At 45.5% G+C, this 21,789-nt stretch overlaps 1 pseudogene; it reads right to left on the reverse strand.

The window, feature by feature from the left end:
- Window positions 1-3,044: 3,044 nt before the first annotated feature.
- On the reverse strand, window positions 3,045-4,436 carry LOC144175903 (iripin-2 pseudogene; annotated as a pseudogene).
- Window positions 4,437-21,789: the final 17,353 nt, after the last annotated feature.

A 21,789-nucleotide genomic window follows, 5' to 3' on the forward strand; every position in this document is an offset into this window, starting at 1 on the left:
CGAATATTAAGTATACCTCAGTGTCATCCACTTTCGTCAGTATCTGTAGAGATGTTCGAACTGCCAATAACGGAAATTTCGCTCTCGTCAGCGAACTGGTCCACTAAATATTTTTGTAGCAGCAGCTCACATGTGTTGTCGTCTGGGGTCATGCCTTTTCAAATAGGTGTCAACAAACGCTTGCCACATGGCTACTGCTTACCCAAAGTCAACCCCGTGGATACGTTTCACACACAGGTGAATCATTCATTGTTGCAAACAAGAGTTGGCCTATTCTTTTAAAATAGTACATAAAGGCAGATAGAAGTAGATAGAGATAGATAGTTAAGGTAGATAGTGGTAGGTGCAGCTAAAGGCACCTCATGCATGGCTAGAAAAAGGAAAAAAATATTTGCCATAGGCGCCTACGACAGGGAGGCTCGGGGACCAGAGCCCCCTCCGGTGTCTTCCGGGGGTTGCAGAGCCCCCGTGGCGAGGCTGACTCTTGCCTCCTTTCCATAACACCCAAAGTGTAGTTGCCGGGTTATGTTACATACATCATTTGAGGTACCTTTGAGTTGCCTCTACTTTTCATTTAAAATTTTATTGTGGCGAAAAGCTTATTGCAACATTGTTGGTGGGGATGTGCAGGGCATCTATTCATACTTTTCATTTACTCCTGGCCACAGAAGGACAAGCGCGGTCAATTCACCATGGGCGGTTGCGTCATTCGTATTTTTGTTTCATAAGAGGGAAGCTGTTTAGCAAATCGTAATTTTTCGTGTTCGCAGTTAAATATACCGCAAAATTGATGAGCTTGCGCACCTTGAGCTTGGGCCTCGCGGCGAGCGCTCAGCAGTTAACAAAACCAAGAAAATGGCTAGCGCTTGTGTATTCGATGACCGCCCAGCGTCCTCTGCGCACAGTTGTCACGCCAAGCATACCCACCTAGGGGGATCGGCCAATACTGGCCCAAAAAAAGCCTTCAGCATTCGCCGTGATCGTCGCAACACTTGCTGGTAAGGAGAAAGACTCAAGCGTTCGTCGCAATTGGAGCAACACTTGATCGGTACGACAAAGACACGTCAGAGCGTAAGCTCCTCCAAGGTGATGTACAATGATTATCACTTCCAAAAAAATTAAAGAAGCTCAAACTTATAGCAACAATGATGGAGTAAAGGTCGTTGCGGCCACGAAGAAGAATCGAATCGGCTGCAATCGTGGATTCATGCCTTCGTTATGGTCGTGAAGGTTGCGTACAGCTTCGGTACCTTCAAGTCTTACGCGTTAGTGTGAGCTTCCTTCATTTTCTTTTTTTTCATACAATTAAAATTGCTGTTCCGGACACCCTGTCTGTCGCCGGAGATGAGCTGCTGAATGCTAGCCATAGACAATTTCATAATAATAAGTCAAGTGACGGTTCTTAAGTGCACAGCACTTCAGGGGCTCGCCTGTCACCGCAGCTCGTTTGCTGTCGCAACGTCTAGCGACTGTCGGGATCAGGCGGCGCAGCGAGATAACGGACCAAAGTAAAGCCCCACCGCGTTACGCCGTATCAGACCCCAACAGAGGCTTCGAAAAACAAGCGGTTTATATAGTCATAGCCGTTTGAAACCGCTTGTCACGCATCTCCCCGCTCTTTAGCGCAAAAAAAAAATCTACAGGTACGTATGAGGCAAAATATGTGTATGTAACCGGCAGCTGCCGCGTTCATTCAGGTAGAAACGGCTGATGGGTCTGTTTTACGATCGTAAGCGAAAAAAGTGGTCTTCCTAAATAATGCGTTCCAAACAGCGCAATAAGGAGTGGGCACGTGCGGGAGGAAAGCAAGCACAAAAAGAACAAAACTTCCGCTTGCGCTGTTCCGGGTGAACAGCGCGCGAGCAGTGCGAAGGCGGGAAATTTGATTTGCATTGGATGTGAGACAGGGCGTCGAAGAGTGTGACGGGTGGTTTGTAGCAGTGAGCGGATAACGGCGCCACAGCCCATTACGGGGAATCACTGCTCTGCACTTCGCACAGCTTTCACTTTAGGCGGAACTGCTTTGATTTTTCTTTTTCATAAGCTTTTGGTTGAAGTTTGTTCAGCATATTGAGTTATGGTGCTGGACTACTTCAGGAGTTGAGGAGGAACATCCGAGAGGGGTAAGAGGGTAATAAAAATGGAGGAGGCGCTTCCGCGGCTGTCAACCTGAAACTGAGTACTGAAAACGACCGTCTATTCCCATGTCGGTACCAGCCGGGCACTTTCTGTATACAACTAGCACTATGTACTGGTTGGCTTTGAACGCCTCAGATATCTTCTTGAGCAACCACGAAAAGGTGTTCTGTGTTCCAAGTTAGCAAAAAAGCCCTAGGGCGCCAGAGGGTACAGTCGCACGTTTTGGCGCGAAATACACGGGATTGTGCCTTAGTAATTATAACTACTTGTAATTTGTCGAATGCCGGGATTTATTGTTGTTGCTGTGGAAATTTTCTCTTAGATCAATTCAACCTATTTGTGTCAGCAAGTAAGAAGTGTTGGGTACCTTTGAAGTCGGTTTACGTGCGGGGCGTAGCCTATCGCCACATTTCTGCATTTCACCGAAAGTGGTGGGCTTGTACCTAAACTTAGGAAAAGAATGCGATGTCCAAGGTTACTAAAATGGCGATTGACGGACCCCTTTTTACGGGCATATGCTTTAATGCAGTAAACTAGGTGGAAATATGGCACAGGTGTCCAGCATGGCATCAGCATGGCATCGTGAACCAGCATGGCATCGTGAACCGCTGCCAATAAAGCTTCGTACTGATATGTATTAGTATTGAACTCGGTGTCTCGTTTAGCTGAGCTAGTTTTCATTGGACGTGTTTACCGTACGGTACGAAGTTGTGCCTTCGTCAGGAATTTGAATGGCGACGTGGCATAGTAAGCCGCTACTCAGGTGGTAGACAGCAGATTTAAATACGCTACCTAGACAAAAACTGTGCTCTAGCACCAACAACCGAGCGCTCTTGGTTCGAGAGGTTATGTCCGTATTTTGAGGCAAAACAACCGCTCGCTATATGGATACAATGGGACGCATGGAAACAAAACCCTTACTTTTATTTCACAAGAAATCATTGCAAGATGTTCGACATTGCAAAATGCAAAATATTCTTGTGGAACGGTATATTTTAGGAACCCCACACAGCCCAATACCACCTCCGACATTTCCCAGGCATTCCAACATTATATTCGGGCTTTTTAGAGGTGGTTTACTTCACCGATGAAGAGTACGCGGTTTGTGCGCCTGTCCCTGATGTAGAAGATGAACGGGTGTTCAACGATGAACTCGACCGGCGGCACTGGCCTGATGAGCGCCGATGTCGGAGTCAGGAAGATTCCAGTTACGGCGGTGGCGATGGTGCCCTCCTCGTTGACTTCGACCGCCGCCTTGTGCAAAGCTCCCGAGATGCGCAACAACGTGCTATCGCTGATGCCCGTGAAGTTAGCCGCGTTTCCAAACACGCTGCTCAGGCCCATAGCGCGCATTGCAGGCACCAAGTCGTAGCGAATTTTCATATCGAACTTGGGCAATCTCAGGATGACTTCCCGGGAGCGAAGCTGGCTGGTCACGTTTTCCAGAAGTGGAAGTGAGAGACTGTCCCTGAGCTCGCCAAGGCCAGTCCTGCTATCCGGAAGGAGCACGACCATACTGAAGTGGTCTCCCTGGTACGGGATCTCCACTGCGGCTGCGTTGGGGGTGGTTATCTTGGCGTAAAGAAATCTGTGCTTCAGATGCATCGCCGGTTTTGTGACCTCCGTGATTCCGTTGTTGAAAAAAGGCTTTGGTTCCGTCCTCGCCGAATCAAACTTAGTCACCCAAGTTCCCTTAAAGTATATGGCGTTTAGTATGAAGAGGATGACATCCAATGGCTGCCCTTCCGGCAGGATTCCTGCGATCTTTCCGCGGGTCTTCTCGCGAACCCAGGCGTTCACTTGCGCTGCCACTCTAGGGCCCTCGTTGGCAAAGTCTACAGACCTCAGTTCTGCATCGAAGATTTCTTGCAGCTGCTGTTTGTAAGTGTCAGAGACGTCGAAGCTATTCTGGGCCAGGACCATGTTGGCAACCTCCAGGGTGACGTTCGGCGAAGCGGCAAGGTCTAGCAGCCTCTTGTACGCCGCCAGCACCCGCGTCCTTTCGGTGAGTCCGAATGCCGTGTGGCCCAGTGCAGACGCGAGTTCGTCTTCGGACACTCCTCGGGCACCGGCGTAAGCCATGCCGAAGGCGGCTGCGATGCTCGTCGGAGAGAAGAACACATTTTCCGGTGGGTTAGGGGATGCTAGGTGCTTGAGGAGGTTGACGGCGAGCGTATTGTGAGCCCTCGCGAGAAGAACATCGTCGTTCTCCGAATTCACTAAAGCGGCGGCCACCGCGAAGACGACTAACCTGGGAAGCATTGCGGACGTTTTGAGAACGAAGTTGGAAGCGACGTCTCTTTTAAAGCGGTGTTTGCTCTTCGCCGTGTTTCGCCTAATCTGTTAACGCCTCGCGGCCGCCGCAGACGTAGGTTTCGGGTTTCTGTTCTTGCCAGACAGAACCTCCAAAATGCGAATGTTATTTTTATCTTTGGGTGAGCTTTCTTTTATCTCCTGTGGTGGACAACGTGTTTTCCATTTTGACTGCATTATGAGCACGCGTCTGGTTGCTATTTTTTAACCTCGAGAGACATTCTCAAATTCCCTAGAGCCCGCCGCCCGCGAGACACAGCAGATAAACGTTGTGATTCGGCGGGCACTGCCTATTTTGGAACTTGCGACGGAGCGTTTTGCATTAGTTATTAAATGCGAATACCGTTCGACGGAAGGCTGACGTGCTGTTCGGGAAATGACAACAGGAAAAGCGGCCAATTCGTTTGCGACAATTAACCACTCAAACTTCGGGGCAGGAGAAAGATTGGGCGATTTACGGGCTTCGATCGCTGTCATCTTGGTTTTTACGCGTCTTCGCCACATTAATGTTAAAAGTGAGGTGACGCCAACAGTAGCGAAACAGAATACCTTTGAGACATATCGAATTGTTTGAGGAGCTATAATATCAAGCTGGCGTCCTTACACCAAGAAAAATTCTCTCGCGATTTAGTAATATGGGTCCGTAGAAAAACGCCCAGGAGCAAATAGTTTAAGCAGTGCATGACTTCTCCTTGCACACTTAAAACGATATTCTCTCCTTGGGCGCAGACGCCCAGTCTAAGATCTTCCAGTAAGCGTCCGCGCGTTTAGCATTCTTAGCTATGCTAGATCGTCCTCGGAATCTTCCCTGGCACCGGCGTATGCCACACTCAAGGCGCCGACGACGCTACTTATAAGGATAATGTACTTTGTATTTTGAGTTTCTAGCTGTAGTAAGACGTTGACGGCAAAAGTGTTTCGAGCAGTTGAGAGCAGGACCTCATAGCTTGGGTTGCAGGAACACCTCAGGAATGCCTCAAAATTAATACATGCAATGATTTGTGGGTTTGGCTGTTCTTCCCCAGTCTAAACGCACCACACGAATACCGCAGAAACCTAACAAGAATTCCTGTCGTACGACAAAACACCCTGTTGTGACAACACAATTCCTGTTGTTACGACAAAGCCATCTGTTGTTACGACACACCATTCTGTCGTAACTACCAAGTCAGTTTTCTCAACGACAGTCATGTACTCACAACTGCCATTTTACGTTGCCCTTTACAACTGGAAATAACATTCAAACCTTGCGCGACTACTGATGGAACATCAGGATCATCATCAAACCATCACTCTTCCAAATTTTCTGTGCCGTAGCCTCCCTACCCCCCCCCCTTCCTTCCTTGCGCCACCTTTCTTCTCTCCTCGCACACATTCTAAAGTGCCGCCTCATAAATCCTGGGCTTGATACCTATTTGAGGCCTTTTTTTTTAAATGAGCCAAATCCACCTAACTCGAAATTGAGAAAGAAAAACGAAAGTTTTGTACCAGGCCTAAATTCAATGCTGTCGAAACTATTAAATGATGTTTTACGTGCAAGCTAGGGGAAATGTATGGTTACAAGTAATTAGGAATTGTGCGGAGAATTTGAGCCATATTAGGCTAAGTTCTGATTTGGCTCGCACGGAATTGAAACAGCCAAGTTGTTGTTGCATTCTTGTGGAAACGTTATCACAATTGACTTTCAAGACAGGTACGATGGAGTTTTAAGGACAAAAGGCAATAAATATACGCAATAGGGCCTTACGAACAGTAAAACAAATACATGAAGAGCCGGTGCGTCCCCTTGGAAACATTAGCAGCTCTTTACCAATTGTTCCGTTAGGTACTTTTTTTGGCACGCCTGAAGACACTCACGAAGCTCTTCATTACCTTGCCATAAATTTCAGAACACTTCACAAGAAGCCTACTAATATCGTCTTCGTCACCTTAATATAGTCGTTAGTGACCACATAGAGGGGGATTCGCAATGGCATGTAAGCGGAGGCTAATTTGTTAGGTACCTAAATAGTAAACATGGGAGTAATAGTAATATGGTAACAAGATTTACTTCGTAAGGACGAGAGAGACGAGATGAAATGATAGTTTCCAATCTCTCAGTTTCATTTTGTTCGCTTCAGTTCACTTTGTCGTGGCCGTCTGGCGGCAGATCTTTTGTCGATCTCTTAATTGCTGTCTAAGCTAATAATAGGCCAGCTCCCTAAACAAAAAAAAAACTTACGGAAACACCCACAAAACAGCACGAACACTCAAGCAAAATCCCATTGGGAAAATGAATCTGGCTCATTTTGATCCATGCCACAGCAGCATATATCGCCTTTTTGATACAAAGTACGGTCTGCGTACATGTTTGCAGGGCATTATCTGAACTTTCTTGCCACATTTTTCCTAGGAAGAAGTTGGCGGGATTTTCTTCGCAGTGCAGTTTTATCTGACTTAGCTTTGGTTTGTGGATTTGGATAATTTCGAAAAAAATGCATCATGTTGTGGTAATCGTTGGACTTAAAAAACACGCCAGGTTTATTTGCTCCGTTTACACACGAGCCAGTACCACTGTACACTGGCTTTGCGCTCGATTGGCGACCTGCCATTTGCCATTCGCTGCGAACCATTTGCCCTGCTCGTCTGCAATCTGTGCTTGCGTCCTCTCGGACAGGAGCAACTTATCGCTTGTTTCACCAGGGTGGCGGTTTCAGCGGCTAGCATCGCATATACTTTGATGGGGAAGAAGGCATTTTTTTTTTTCAGAACTAACTCTTCCAGAACTAGCTCTTCCAGAACTAGCTCAACAAACCGCTGATAGATATTTTCGCTTGAGACATTTTTGCTTGAGGTTAAGTTTTTCTTGGAAGTGTCGTTCCTGCGTTTCTTCCTGTGGCGAGTCCATTTGATCTGGTTCCTTGTTTCGCAAGTAAAGGTAAGTGTATCTTACAGGTGCATCTATTAGGTACACCTCATTTAATTGATTGATTGATTGATTGATTGATTGATTGATTGATTGATTGATTGATTGATTGATTGATTGATTGATTGATTGATTGATTGATTGATTGATTGATTGATTGTGGGGTTTAACGGGTCGACGATACTCACGCGATGATTCGCGCCGTCGTGGAGGGCTCCCAATTAATTTGATAACCTGGGGTCTTTAACGCGCGCCAAAATCTCGAACACACGGGCTTTTTCGCTTTTCGCCACCATTACAAAAGCGGTTACACTTAATCTCATTTCTCTTTGCAGGTTTACGCGCCTTTATGGTAAACGCTGGGTGTTCATCGTGTTTGTACTAATCGAAAAGTTATTGGATCGAATATCTAGTAACATATTATATGGTACTGACCTCGAAACATTGAACAAAGGGGTAAAAACGTACATCGCCGGCGTGGATTCTTTTGTGGATCTGTATAATCAAGTAGTACTTCTGCGAAACTTCTTTTGTACTCGATATAAAAAAGTAGTAAAAAAGCCTGAGGTGCTACGCAAAACAGACCGTTACGAATTGCCTAGAATATATACCAACTATGGTAAACGGTGCCGAGAATACTACGTTCCTTTTTATTTCAATCAGTTGCCCGAGGACATAGAAAAGCTATGCTCAATTAATAAGGCGAAATCTCAAATTAAAGAATTGGCTAAATTATGTAAAGTAATTGAGTGTCGTTGACGGTGTGTTAGCTGGTAGAAGCAGTGTGATCTATTTCGAACAGCTCCTTCTGTCCATTCAGTAGTTTTATTTGTTTCATTAGTTTTTGCTGCCTCATTCGTTTATATTCTGTAAATCTTATCAACATATGTGTGAACTTCAAAAATTGGAGATTTTGTGAACTTTCATGAGTGCGAATGTGCATCTTGTTATAGTTATGTGTATGTGGTGTTTTCGTTTTTGTTTTGCAAAAGAGTTGCCTCTTGTATTGTTACCCCTGAGCGAGCATCCTGAGTCTGCCGTGACCCGCCCACAAGCGACTTGCGCTTCTGCGGGCACGAAATGTACAGTGAAATTTATTGTGAAATAAAGTTCTATGTATGTATGTATGTATGTATGTATGTATGTATGTATGTATGTATGTAACGGCCGGTACCGTCGCCACCCCCCCCCCCCCCGCCTAAGTTGCAGAGCAAAGTTACCTTGGGGAGGGACCCCTCCGAAAAAAAACCCTAGGTACGTGCCTGCCATCAGATCATCAGAATCATTGTCAGGAACATCAGACAGGAATTTGGCACGACTGAACATCAAAATCAGGACAGGAATACGACACACGGCAGGACATCAGAATCACGACACGACAAGAATTCGACAAGACGACAGTACGACACGCGAAAATACATACCACAACACTACAGAAATTTTCTTGTCGTCTTTTTTTTTGGCATCTTTCCGGCTGCCAATCACGCTGTCCGTCCGGCGACAAAACTAATTAGTTTTGTCGCCGGACGGTGAGAGGACAGGGCGATTGGCCGCCGGGAAGCATGCCATGTGCTGTCCTGTTCGTGTATATATGTTTTCCCGCTTTTTCATCTTTCCGCATGTATATTTTTCCAAAAAGGTAATACTCCTCTTTAATAGTTCATGCAACTGAATTATTCAAACATAACCGACCTATATAATCGCGTTGTGTAAGGTTAGTGGCGGATGACTGGGGTGTATTTAAGTAAAAATAATTGATCTGCACAAAAACTTGAAGCTCTTTAGGCCGGCGGTTATATCTGTTGCTAAGTCTATTTATTTATTTATTTATTTCACTTACTCTCAATTGCCGAAGCATTGTAGAGAGGAGTGGTTTACAGAGTACACACAAAAAAAGACAGATGCGGCCAATTACACAAAATCTCTTAAATTGGCCAACTATACGTGGTCGCGACATAAATACCATAATCAAGAAATATTAGTTCACATCAATATATTCACATCACAACATATATTCACATCAAAAAGGCATAAAGCAAAATATATGCACATCGCAAAGGAAGAAAAAGAAAATAGGAACGGAAGGTGGCAATGTTTCATGTCAAAGACACAAGCATTAACACCGAGTGGTATATGCTGAACAAAGCATACAAAATAAAAGATAATTGCAGATACAAGGGAAACTGTGCGCCAGCACTATAAGAAACAAATTATGATTGGTCATCTGGAACCAAATAAGCATATAACGAGCTTCGAAAAAGTGTGTGATCTGTTATGGATGCTATATCTGCAGGAAGGCGGTTCCAATCATTTGATGTGCAGGGTAGGAATGAGTGAAAACATGTGTTGGTTTGACAATGAGTGATTCCAACTTTATGCATGTGATAAATACGGGACGAACGATAGAATGGTGGCGATATAAGCAAGCTGCGCAGCAAGTTATGATTGTATACTTTGTGGAACAGGCAAAGACGAAAATATCTTCTGCGCAGGGTCAGGAGAGGCAAAGATAAACTGGACTTCATTGATGTAACACTGGCTGCTCGTTGATAGTTCGACAATATAAAACGCACTGCGTTGTTTTGCACTAGCTCTAGAGACTGAATTAAGTTAGCTTGGCTCGGATCCCAAATAGATGCAGCGTATTCTAATTTCGAGCGTATTAAAGTTCGGTAAAGTGTTAACTTTAGGGAGACAGGAGCTTGGCTGAAATTTCGTCGTAAATAGCCCAGCATGCGATTAGCGTTTGATGTGATGGAGTCAATGTGCAATTTCCAGGTTAGGTCTGATGATAAGGTGACGCCGAGATAACGATAGGATGATACGTTTTCTAGTGGCACATCAGTAAGTGTGTAAAAAGGTGAACATACGTCACGCCGAGAAATACGCATAACCTTGCATTTTAGGGGGTTAAGCACCATTTTCCATGTTTCGCACCATGTCACAATTTTGTTCAAGTCAGACTGCAGTTCGCTATTGTCGTCGTCACACCTGATTTGACGATAAATGACGCAATCGTCTGCGTATAGATGCATTGAAGAAGACACATGGTTAGATAGATCATTAATATATATTAAAAATAGTAAGGGACCTAGAACTGAACCTTGAGGCACACCAGATGTTACCTCATTAAGTTGGGAGTCGAAACCATTTAGCGTGACATATTGAGAACGGTTGTTAAGAAAATGTTCTAACCATAGCAGTAACTGGGGATCGAGGTTGAGGGCGGCAAGTTTAGTCATTAGTAAAACGTGGTTCACCTTATCAAAGGCCTTGGCAAAATCCAGGAAAATACAGTCAACCAAAGAATTGCTATCAAGATAGGTATGGAGCGAGTGAGTAAAGTGAAGTAACTGTGTTTCGCATGAGAAAGAACGCCTAAATCCATGTTGTGCGGAATTGAAAAAACAATTAAACTCAAGCAAATTACAAATGTGCGAATATAGGACGTGCTCCATAATTTTGCAGGGGATGCTTGTCAATGAAATTGGCCTGTAGTTTAGAGGTGAATGTCTGTTTCCTGATTTATGCAGCGGGACGACCTTGCCAATCTTCCAGTCTCGTGGTAAAATTCCGCTATTTAGAGACTGCTGAAAAATCTTTGCCAGAAAAATGGATTAGTAGTTTTTAGTTTGCTTCAGAAACTTTGCGTTAATTCCGTCTATTCCGCATGAAGATGTCAATTTCAATGAATCAATGATCTTTACAATTCCAACAGACTCAAACACAACAAGAGACATGGCACAAAAGCTACTCGGAACAAGATCTGGTATAGAGCTTAGAACGGCTGAACAAAAATTATGAACAAAAACGTTGTTTAACACGGAAACACACTTCGCGGGAGGTACAGGCTCGCCTGTATCATCGAAAAGTACAATATTATGGTTTTCTTTAGTATTAACAATGCTCCAAAACTTTTTCGGGTTCGTACGAAGAATATCCGGCAAGGTGTTGTTCAAAAAGTGCCGTTTGGCGTGTTGTACTGAGCTAGTGTATTCTGTTTGAGCAGAAAAATATGACGCCCAGCGATCACTAGTGTTGTGAAATTTCGCTTTGCGGAATAGCCGCTTCTTTTTGTTTAACAAACGAGTAAGTGTCCTATTGTACCACGGGGATCTTCCATCAGAGAGAATACGCCTCAGGGGAACATGCGCATTGGTAAGCTCGGTTATTTTTCCAAGGAATAAGTTCCAGTTTTCTTGCACGCTACGGTCATCAAACCGTTCTAGATACGTGTCCAGATAGGAGCCGAGATTCAGATTAATGACGTCGAAGTCAGCCTTACTATAATCACGAATCAGTTTAGCTTTTGTTGAAGGCGTTTGAAGGAGAATTGAAGATTGAAATGCAATACTGAGTGATCACTCAAACCTGGAAGATAATTAATGCTCGATACGAAGTCAGGGTGAGTCGACAAGATTAAATCAAGAGTGTTTGCGGTATTGCCACTAAGTCTAGTCGGCTCTTTAACAAGTTGAGTAAAATTAAAGCAGGCACAGAGGTCTAAGAAACTCTGAGATTGGGAAGAAAATGGTTTAAGGGTAGGGAAAGAATTTGACCAGTCAATGTTCGGAAAGTTAAAATCTCCTAGCAAAATTATAGGTAACGAAGGGTATCGGCAAACGATAGCATTTAGTACGTCGTGCAATTCCTCCACGAAAGTAGAGGGAGCGGAGGGGGGTCGATAGCAGGCTATCACAACTATTCTTGTATTGCCGAACGTGGTGCATACGCAGACAATCTCGAGATCGGTAACAAGGAGTATGGGAAAAGAAGGAATATTTTGCGATACTGCTATCAAGGTTCCACCTCCATGCCGGCCATCTCGGTCGCAGCGGTAAAGATTGTATCGTTTATCCACTTGAAAAATTTCTGCATTTCTTATCTTTGCGTTAAGCCATGTCTCGGTTAGTATAATTAAATCAGCATCACTAGAGGATATTAGGGCATTCAGCTGATCCCGTTTATTCATGACGCTTCTTACGTTACAAAAAATCACTGGAAGGTAATTGGAAGTTTCACGTTGACCACATCCTCTCGCTAATTGTTATGTGTTTGGTGGATGGGTGTTTTCAGGCAATGCCAGCTCATTTGCGCCTGCACGTGAGGTAGAGGTTTGGACATCGGAAGTACTGGTATTTCGGTTGTTCGATAAACCACTTTGCCGAGAAGGACTGCTACGTGCAATCTGCTGCACTTCGTCAGTTAGGGCATCGTAAATGTAAGTGGCATTATTCACGTGCAGCTTATCATATCGTAGTTTGAAAGCGGGGGAGTGCGGGAGGGACTTCGCGAATTCAGTTAACTTTTTTCGAGCGTGTCTTGTCGTTAAGCAAAAATCTTCAGCGATTGAGATGCCGGTGCCTTTTAGTTTCGCGCGTTGCACCAGTATCGCTTGTTTCGTCTTAAAGCTTCTAAATTGAGCGATTACAGGTCTACAACGACCATCCTGATAAGTACCTGACAAGCGATGAGCGCGCTCAATTTCATCGGTTGTTAAGCTAGGATCAATGTACTGCGCAACAGCAGCCATAACTTTGGCTTCTGTCTCGTTCCATTTTTCATTGCTATCAGTTAAGCCATGAAATACCAGATTATTACGGCGACTCTTATCTTCCATGTCGTTCTGACGTGACCGCAGCGTTTCGTTAGCAGTAGTAATGCCACTGATCGATTCTCACGTAGCTTGTAAAGCATGTTCAATGGTGCCAATAGATTCCGTTCTGGCCTCAAGTGCGGTGAGTCTTTCAGTGATTGCTACCAGTTTTGATTCCACAGACTCTTGGGCAGCTTTGACTTCGTTTACGGCTTTCAGCAAGTCAGCTTGCCCACCAGTAAGAACGCCTGACTGGTGTTTTAAATCGCGTAAATGCTGCAAGATTTCCTTTTGCCATTCAGAATCGCTGGCGAGAGGGATCGTGGGTTCTTTAGAGGGTGCTTCAACGGTTTCGTCAGTGCGTTCTTTAGACTTCTTAAGAGGGCCGGGGTTACGCTCCACATCCCCGCAACACAAAAGCAACATGCCAAGAACATCAATGCAATCATCAAACAAGTTGCAAACAACGTGTGGGCATGGAAACAGCAATAAGTTGCGGTTACTTGTACGCTTATCGTACAGCGAGTAACTATTACACACCTGAACAAATTGCAGGAACGGAGCGTTAGCCATCGGATGCGCAGCGCCGCTTCCATGCCCACTGAAGTAGCGCCGGTCGTCGATGCTTCTTATATTCGGCACGGCTCGTGATGCTGCCGGCGATGTGACTGTGCGCCAGTTGAAACAGAGTCCAACGTTATCGCTGCAATCTTCGTAGGGGGAGCGCATCCGAAGCCGAAGTGAATCCTTTGGTAAGGGCACGGGACAGCATGGTTCCGCGCCGTGATGTTGGTAGATGCGTAGCACAGCAGCAACCTGAACAAATTGCAGGAACGGAGCGTTAGCCATCGGATGCGCAGCGCCGCTTCCATGCCCACTCTGTATATGTATACTATGTGTTGCCAAATGTTCACCTACGTTGTTATTTACTGCCCACTTGCGCTCGTGCGCCATTTCATTCTAACGGCGGCAGATTTTATCAATGTCTACACGTTTGCAGCTTAAGAAAATTTCATGCACGACATTGGTTGTGCATACGTGCATGGCAGTGCGTGCTTCTTAGAAGAGCGTTCAGGTTTTGTCTTGGTCACTATCTGAAATAGACCTTGGCCATTTTCGCACGGGGCCATGACGTCTGCAGTGACAGTATCCCTTTCGCAGCCGGCTCAAGGTTCTTGGACACCCTGTGCAACCGACGGTTTCTTCAACTCAGAAGCAAAAAATCACACCACTCGCTTCTGGCTACTGAATCAGGTGAGGGTGTGTTTGTATATATGCTATTCCTCCCAGACGGATATCTTACGCTCTTCATTTACATGTGTATAGCAGACCTGGCACAAATATGTGCGTGTAGTCAGCCGCCAGAACCAGCTGCTTAATGGTGTCTCCAATGACAAAGACGATGAGCAGTCTGTCCTCAGAGTTTTAGTTCCCACTCCGTCTACTACAGATTGAATATTTTCGAGTCGATTAGGAGAATTACACCGGAGCTGTTTTAGATCGAGCTTGGTCCGGGGGAGCTAGAAAAGATATACCAAGACAAAAATCACACCATCTCCACGCCGTGAACGATGCCAAGGGTGCGAAGCACTGGAACGCAAGTTTTGTATATTGTGTGGATGAGTATAATCGTCGGTGCACGATGATGCACTCAAAGTTTAATAAATGATTTGGGGTGCAGTAACTGCACTGTAAATAACAAACGCCACACGCAAGACAAGTCGAAAAGCAAAAAGCGAAAAGCGAAAACACCCGTGTGTACGCGATTTTGGCACACTTTAGAGATCCCCAGGTGGTCATAATTAATACCGCACCATCCACTACGGCGCACCTAATCCCAGCCGTAGCTTCGGGGCGTTAAGCACACAAAATCTAAAAAGAAAAAAAAACTTTCAGATGCGGGATATGTGGAGCCTTGTATGACCTCCAGGAGTAACGGCGGACATTTATTTTTGGGAATGGCGCTGAGAGGACAAACTAGAACGCCGTTCCGCAGGGCCTTGTGTTCAACCACCGATACAAATCCCTCGCTTTGCTTCGAAACTGTGTGCAGAGCCACCAGAGCCCTGTGGTTATCAACTGTCACTTGAGGCTCTGTATAGAGGAAACTTGAGAAATTACTTCGAGGTTAAAAAACAGGAGCCAGAGACTGGCATATCAGGCGGGAATTAACCCGCGTGTTTCACGTGGGGAGATGAAACCGAAGCTGGCACAAAGATATACGTCTGACCTTGAGCGACACATGTCGCCGTTTTTGACGTCGGTTGCTGTCGAGGCAGTGGCCCTTGAAGCTGATGTCATCGCCTACGCCTTGGTGGGACGGCGTTGGCTCGGGCTAAAGCTGATGAGCACGGCTGGCGAGTGCAACAAAATCACGAAAATGAGATCAACAACGGTGTCTCGTTAAAACGTCTCGAATGCTTTCCTAGCTAGTCGTTCTCGCGGTGCGAATCGCCCTTACTAATTCCTAGCGACATTACGTTTCCAGGTCAGTGCAGGCTGGTCACCTCCTGTTACACCTATCGTCGTCTGCTATTTAACCTTGAACACCGCAATCTTTTTGCCCACGTGCTAAAACTTGCTAGCTGTTCGGCCTCCGTGTCCTATAGGGTCTTGTCACGGCTTTCAACGCTTACATCTAGGGCTCGGGCCCCACTAATTCTACTACCTCTTTGACTTCCGGGATATTTATTCAAAAAATTCTCGCTCCGTTATGTACATTACAAGCATTCTTTACGAAAATAACGCCGGTTTGGTTTCTTTTAGGTCGGTTTATGGGCGGAGAGGACCCCTTCACCACGTTTAATTGACGTTCCACATCGCACCGAAAGTGCCGACCCTGCACTGGCTTGGAAACCGAATTTCGCGAATTCGGAGACGATAAACACACTAGTCATAAACCTCCTACACCACCTGGTATACAAGAACCCAGCGAGGGCGGGGGATACAACCAGCATGCCCGCCGCCCTCGGAACGGCGGACGCCGGTGCCAGGGGAGTTTCCGGGGATGGTCTTGTGTCTGCGCTCGGCAAAGTGGGTATTCGGACTCACTGAGAGGCGGAAGCGTGCTCGCTGCGTACCAAAAGCAGCTAGAGCGGCTTCGCCCAACCTCACAGTAGATCTGGCCAATATGGTCGTTGTTCAGAATACCTCCGACGTATGCCACCCCATCTGACTCCGGGCAAGACTACCTTGGGGCTTTATTTCGGAACGACCATACGAGGTGGTGACGAGCATGGGGCAATTTCCTTTTTCTACTTTGGAGTGGCACCATTTGTTCAGGTACCATTTTTTTCTGGGAACATCGATTTTAGGACCATTATTTCTAGGTAAAGGTCGGTGGAATCACTCAGAGTCATTTGGACTCAAACTCACGCGTGAGTTGTGTTCGAGTGAGCGCGAGGCTAGTGTGGCATGCTGAGTTTGAGCTTCAGTGAGTTTGAGACCGACTGAGTTTGAGTACGCCTGAGCCCGAGTGAGTTCTGAGTCCATTTTGAGTTCTCAGTTCATATTGAGCTTTGAGTATATTTGAGTTCATAGTTCATATGGAGCTTTGAGTCCATTTCGAATGCTGAGTACATAGTGAGTTTTGAGTCCATTTGAGTTCTGAGTTCATTTCGCGTTTTAAGTCCATTCGAGTTCTGAGCACATTTAGAGTTTTGAGTCCATTTTGAGTGCTGAGCCCGAGTGAGTTATGATTTTTTTGCTCGCAATGAATTTGAGTGTAGGGAAACGTAGAGCGTCGATTAGTTGCACAGCAATGTACCTGCTTGATCATCCCAGCAAACCACTAACATCTCTGCGACGTCCCAAAAAGATCCGAACGTCTATGTCCCAGCAGTATCTCTATTAGACATCCGTACAACGTGCAATATTTTTCTGAAAATTTTTGGATGTTGAGATAACGTTTCTGGTACCTTAATGTGGGACGTTATTTCAACTATGCTGAAGACGTACTCTAGATGTTGCTGCTGCTTCATTTGTGGACGGTATTTAGACATATTTTTCTGACGTTGTTCAGATGTTGCTGGTATGTCTGCTTGTTACTTCGTACATGTCTATCACAGTTACATATTTTTAGCTATATCTGCTATACCTTATTTTCAAACTCTCCGCAGCCGTAACCTTTTCATGTTACCGAGGGTTTTGTATGTGTTTTGTATGGGTTTTGTACCGAGGGGTTTTGTGCAAGTTTTGTTATCCACGAATATTGCTTTTACAGAAATATAAATGCGGAGGACATAATAAATAAATTATCATCAACATATGCCTGAACAAAATTTGATGCTTAAAGGAGTTTTCATTCACTGAAACCACCATTTTACTTGGTCCTTGTGCTCGCTCTCTAAGATGTTTCTTTGCGCGCGGGTGAGATTTTGTGCTTGTCAGCAGCAGATCTCGCGTATGCGCAACTTTTTTCATAACAAAAGACTTAAAATAGCGTAAACTAGCTCAAGGCGGGATTTTAAGTATACTTTGTGATACCGCTCCGGAAAAAAACATTGCCGGCGTCGCCCATGCATTGCTGTGAAGCTGGCCCCGTGAGGAGCGCGAAGAGTCTGCGTTAGGCGTCAGCCTCTGTATGCAGCAGTCTTTCGAACAAACGTAAAAGCCGGGGGCTGACAACCGACCACAGCGAAAATGGAGGACCAAAACAAATTCCAATCCTTCAGGGCTGTCGGCATTGGCAGAAGGCATTACGATTCCAGCTAATCGTATATGTAAGGTAAAACCGATTTGGCAACCTTGCCTAACGCTCGAAACTATTGTATAAAGTCACTTTACGTTATCACGGCGTGAGAGTGTGCCGACATGCATTATGGGGAACAAATAATGTAGGTTGGTTTCCAAACAACCTTCTGTGTGTATAGGCGCGTGCTGGTTTTATACCAGGGAGTATGCAGGCTTATTGAGTATGCAGTATGCAGGCTTATTGAGCAAGACGAGTAGCCGGTATTGCAAACATACAGTAAGGCATTTTTGTTCAAATTTAGAGGGATATTTTGGTACATTTGCCACAGCCATATTATCCCAATGTTCAGGTAGGCGTTATAGTAGAACTGCACTCAAGAGGAGGAGGACCAGCCGGAGGAGAAAACTTTAACAGTAAAATCGAGCTGGTTAGTGGGCAGGCTCCTCAGTCCCAGACGAGAGAGAAAGATTCATTCTTCAATTCACCGAACGTCACCCCTAGTTGCCCAGGATTTGTTCTTTGCGCCTGAAGTGGTTGGAAAACAATAAAAAGCTGCCTGGACATATTCATTGGTTTCGAATTGTGTTATACTGAAAATTGGCATGTACACTATTTATTGCGTTCGTTAGCGAGTATATCAAGTTTTCAACCCCGTAATCATGGCATAACTGTTCGGGTTGAGATTGAGTGCGTTACGATAACGATGTTTCGATAGAAATTAGGTGCGCAAAAGCTTCCTTCGAGTACTGTGGACAACATTATCTGCGGCGTAGCACAAATCTTATTGCATTGCATATCCACACGAACTTTGTGTGCCTTGAAAACATCTCCAAACCTCCTGGGACGTTTGGGACGGTGCAGAAAAATGAATGCGTTGGGCACAGAAAAAAAAACTTTCATCAAACACAAGTCAACAAAAACGAAAGAAATGGAAAACACCCGTTTTATTTCCTGCCGTGCGCCCCGCTGCTTCATACGTAGCTTTACACTGTTGAGTCTTCATAAGAGCATCTCAGAAATATTTCGGGGAAGCTTACGCATTTTCAATACTTACCAAGGAGCTCTGAGCACTGAAACTCTCAGATACGCTAGGTAGGACGCGTTACGCACGATCGTCTGAGCGGTGCTCTCTGAAAGACGTTATCGCTCTCCTCGTGTTGTTGTAAATTTGTGCGGGATAAAGCTTGAAATTATTCAGAGCTGTCGGAATCTAAATAAAAACACGCTTTTTAAGGCCCCAGAGCATCAAAGCGGGCGATTTCTAGCAAAGGCACTGCTGCCAGTCACAACCGGACGATCGCGGCGCGAATGTAGCAGACGACAGAGGAGCGGTTCCCTCAGACGTCACGTCCAGGGGGCGCCACTCAAATATCTCACCGTCATTTCCCGCAGTGCCCAAAGTTAAGTATAAATTCCTCCCGCTAAGATAAAAACTACATAAAATACACTAAATGTGTACTAACGCTACAGTTCGAACTATTGAAAAGTTTATTGTTGTATATGCTGTTTTGAGACCGCAAAATAACGACGGTGCTATAAAGCCAGATCATATGAGCCAATCCAATCCACTAGTCATGACCTTCGGCGTTCAACGAGTGCAACGGCCAGACACGTGCTGCGCCGTTCAGTTTAAACGTGTTACAGGATGAAAGCCTTGAATGTTACTCAAATGTCTACTGTTACTACTGTGAATGAAAGAAGACTGTGCAGCCGTGTGAATTGTGTTGTGAACTCAATTTTTCTGGAAGAGCTCAGCGAGCCGAAAGCGCGACGGCAGTTGTCACCGATGCCACGCTATTTAGACCGTTGCAGTTGCGGCCTTGTTCATCGCCTTCCCCTCGTGAGTATTGTGCATTTCAACGTCATTACTAATTAAATATTACGGTTTATTAGTTTTGCCAGCATATCTCTGAAAAGGCATATGGGTTGTACGTTGTTGCTGCGTTGTGGGAAACGTGCCTTCGAAATAAAGCGGTGGCGTTACAGACGGGGCGTTGCGATAAGCAGATAAACACTTGCGCTTTGTTCACCGCAGAAGCACAACGTCGCATCTCATCGCGAACGCGGCCACAACACACACACACCCACACCACTTCGTTGGCTGGCCTGGCTACAAAGCTTTGTTTGGACAGTCAGCGATGTCACGACGATACAGAGCTGTGCGAGGGAGATGTGCTAAGCACTCGTAAAGCAAGAAACTTTCTCCATCGGAGGCAAATTACTGTCGACAGAAAGGCGGAACCATGGATGCTTGTCGCGCTACTTGCCGCCTGTTGGAAACGCAAGCGGCCTTACGTAGGCACGCTATTTCGCTTCCGTTCGCCAAATGCAGAAGCGGCTTAACGTACGGCGCATGCGCAGTGAGAACGACGCAAAGAATAAGCGTTCGCTAACTTTTTGCATACGGTTGCGTACGTTATTCTAAAACTCTCTAGTTTCCGCCCCGTCCGCTCCATTGGCCTACGCCTTCCCTCGAACCTACCAGTCGAAGTTCAAACTCCTGTGAAGCGTGCCTCAACAAAAGCAGTTGTTGGCGACGCGATCTTCAATGGATTTACAGCGCACGTAGACGAGAACATCAGAAAAGAAAATAGGACAAAGCGGTGAACTCTGAGTTTTATTCAGACACGAAAGACATAAACCGGGACACATCCGATAGGAATGGCAACACCACCTGACGTAAACATCACCTTGCGCCCTGCCAGCTACACCCGTTGCTCCTACTGGCTCCGCAATGCTGATTTGCCAAAGGGGACTAGCTGTGTGGAGGTTTGGTGCATACTCTTTAGCACAGCCTCGTTTCCCACTCGAGCGTGAAGGCACAACGCCTCAGAAGTGTCATCGGGATTTGTTTGCGTTCGCAGCGTAGAAGGCGCCTTTTGTACAGTCAGTAAAAAAACAGAACGAGAGATTGTGCACCTGAACGGGAAAACTCTGATGTGCAGCAGTGATTTAATGAACACGAGTGGCAGGAATTTTCATTGTTATATACTGTGCGTATATATTTCTGCGATTTGGGCAGAGAAACTGTAGAATGACAAAATGTGTGCGATGATACTAAGCACGCCATGGAACGGAAGCGCCCAACCACTAAGTGCGCAATTGAACGGACATTAAGCGACAAGAAGAGAACGGAGTGGATCAGGGAACGAACGCGTATTAATGACATATTAGTAGAAATTAAGAAATGGAGGTGGGCAAGGCATGTAATGCGAAAGAAAGATAACCGTTGGTCATTAAGCGTAACAGAGTGGATCCCTAGAGAAGGCAAGCGTGGCAGGGGGTGGCAGAAATTAAGTTAGATGAGCAGATGAGGTGAAGCTTGCGGGGGTAAATTGATCGCAGTTAGCGGAGGACCGGGATAGTTGACGATCTATGGGAAAGACCTTTGCCCTGCAGTGAGCGTAGATTGGTGGGTGAAGATGATGATTCAGTCCTAAAAGAACGCAAAAAACTCAGCTCAGCCTCAAAGAATGAAATTGTAACTTTTGTATTTTTAACACGCCGTTCTGCTGAATATAGCAACCTTGTTTTCGCGCAAGTTGGTGTCTCTTTTATGTCTAGCGCTGAACTGCAAATGCAACACCAAACTCGTAACGAGACTGACTGCCAACTTTCACTTGGGGAAGGCCTACCCAAATAGCATTGCTATACAGTCAATTCATCCCACCTATGCGACGAACAAAGCCTGCTGTATGCCGTAAAATTGAGCCAGTATCAATTGCAGATTGCGTGTATCATGTTTTACTTCACGTGCGTCTTGTTTGCGTCCTGATTATCCCGTCTACCAGTCATGTTTGTTGGTCGCCTAAATGCCACCTAAGTCTTTATATTTTGCATGTGCTTCATTGCTGAGACGAATATTTTTAAACTTGTTTATCTCCTGGTGCAAGCCAATGCCATCCATGCCCCACCCTTCACTGCATTGTAGGATCGTGCGGTGTGGCCTCATTAACTGTATATTGATGCAAAGTTGAATTGTAAAAATATTCGGCTGGCTTGTGTTCAGGGCATAGTAGGTGCAGTAATAACCAAAGTGAGTGGGGGAATCTATTATTTTGGCTTCATTCCTACCTGTTTTTCAGCAATGCCGCAGCCACCACTGTCACATGTCTGTTGTTTAAACGCTAACGCCACTGAAAG

The sequence above is a fragment of the Haemaphysalis longicornis genome, unplaced genomic scaffold, assembly GCF_048455015.1.
Source record: "Haemaphysalis longicornis isolate Haplotype H1 unplaced genomic scaffold, Haemaphysalis longicornis Haplotype H1 scaffold_3, whole genome shotgun sequence".
Taxonomy (NCBI): Eukaryota; Metazoa; Arthropoda; class Arachnida; order Ixodida; family Ixodidae; genus Haemaphysalis; species Haemaphysalis longicornis.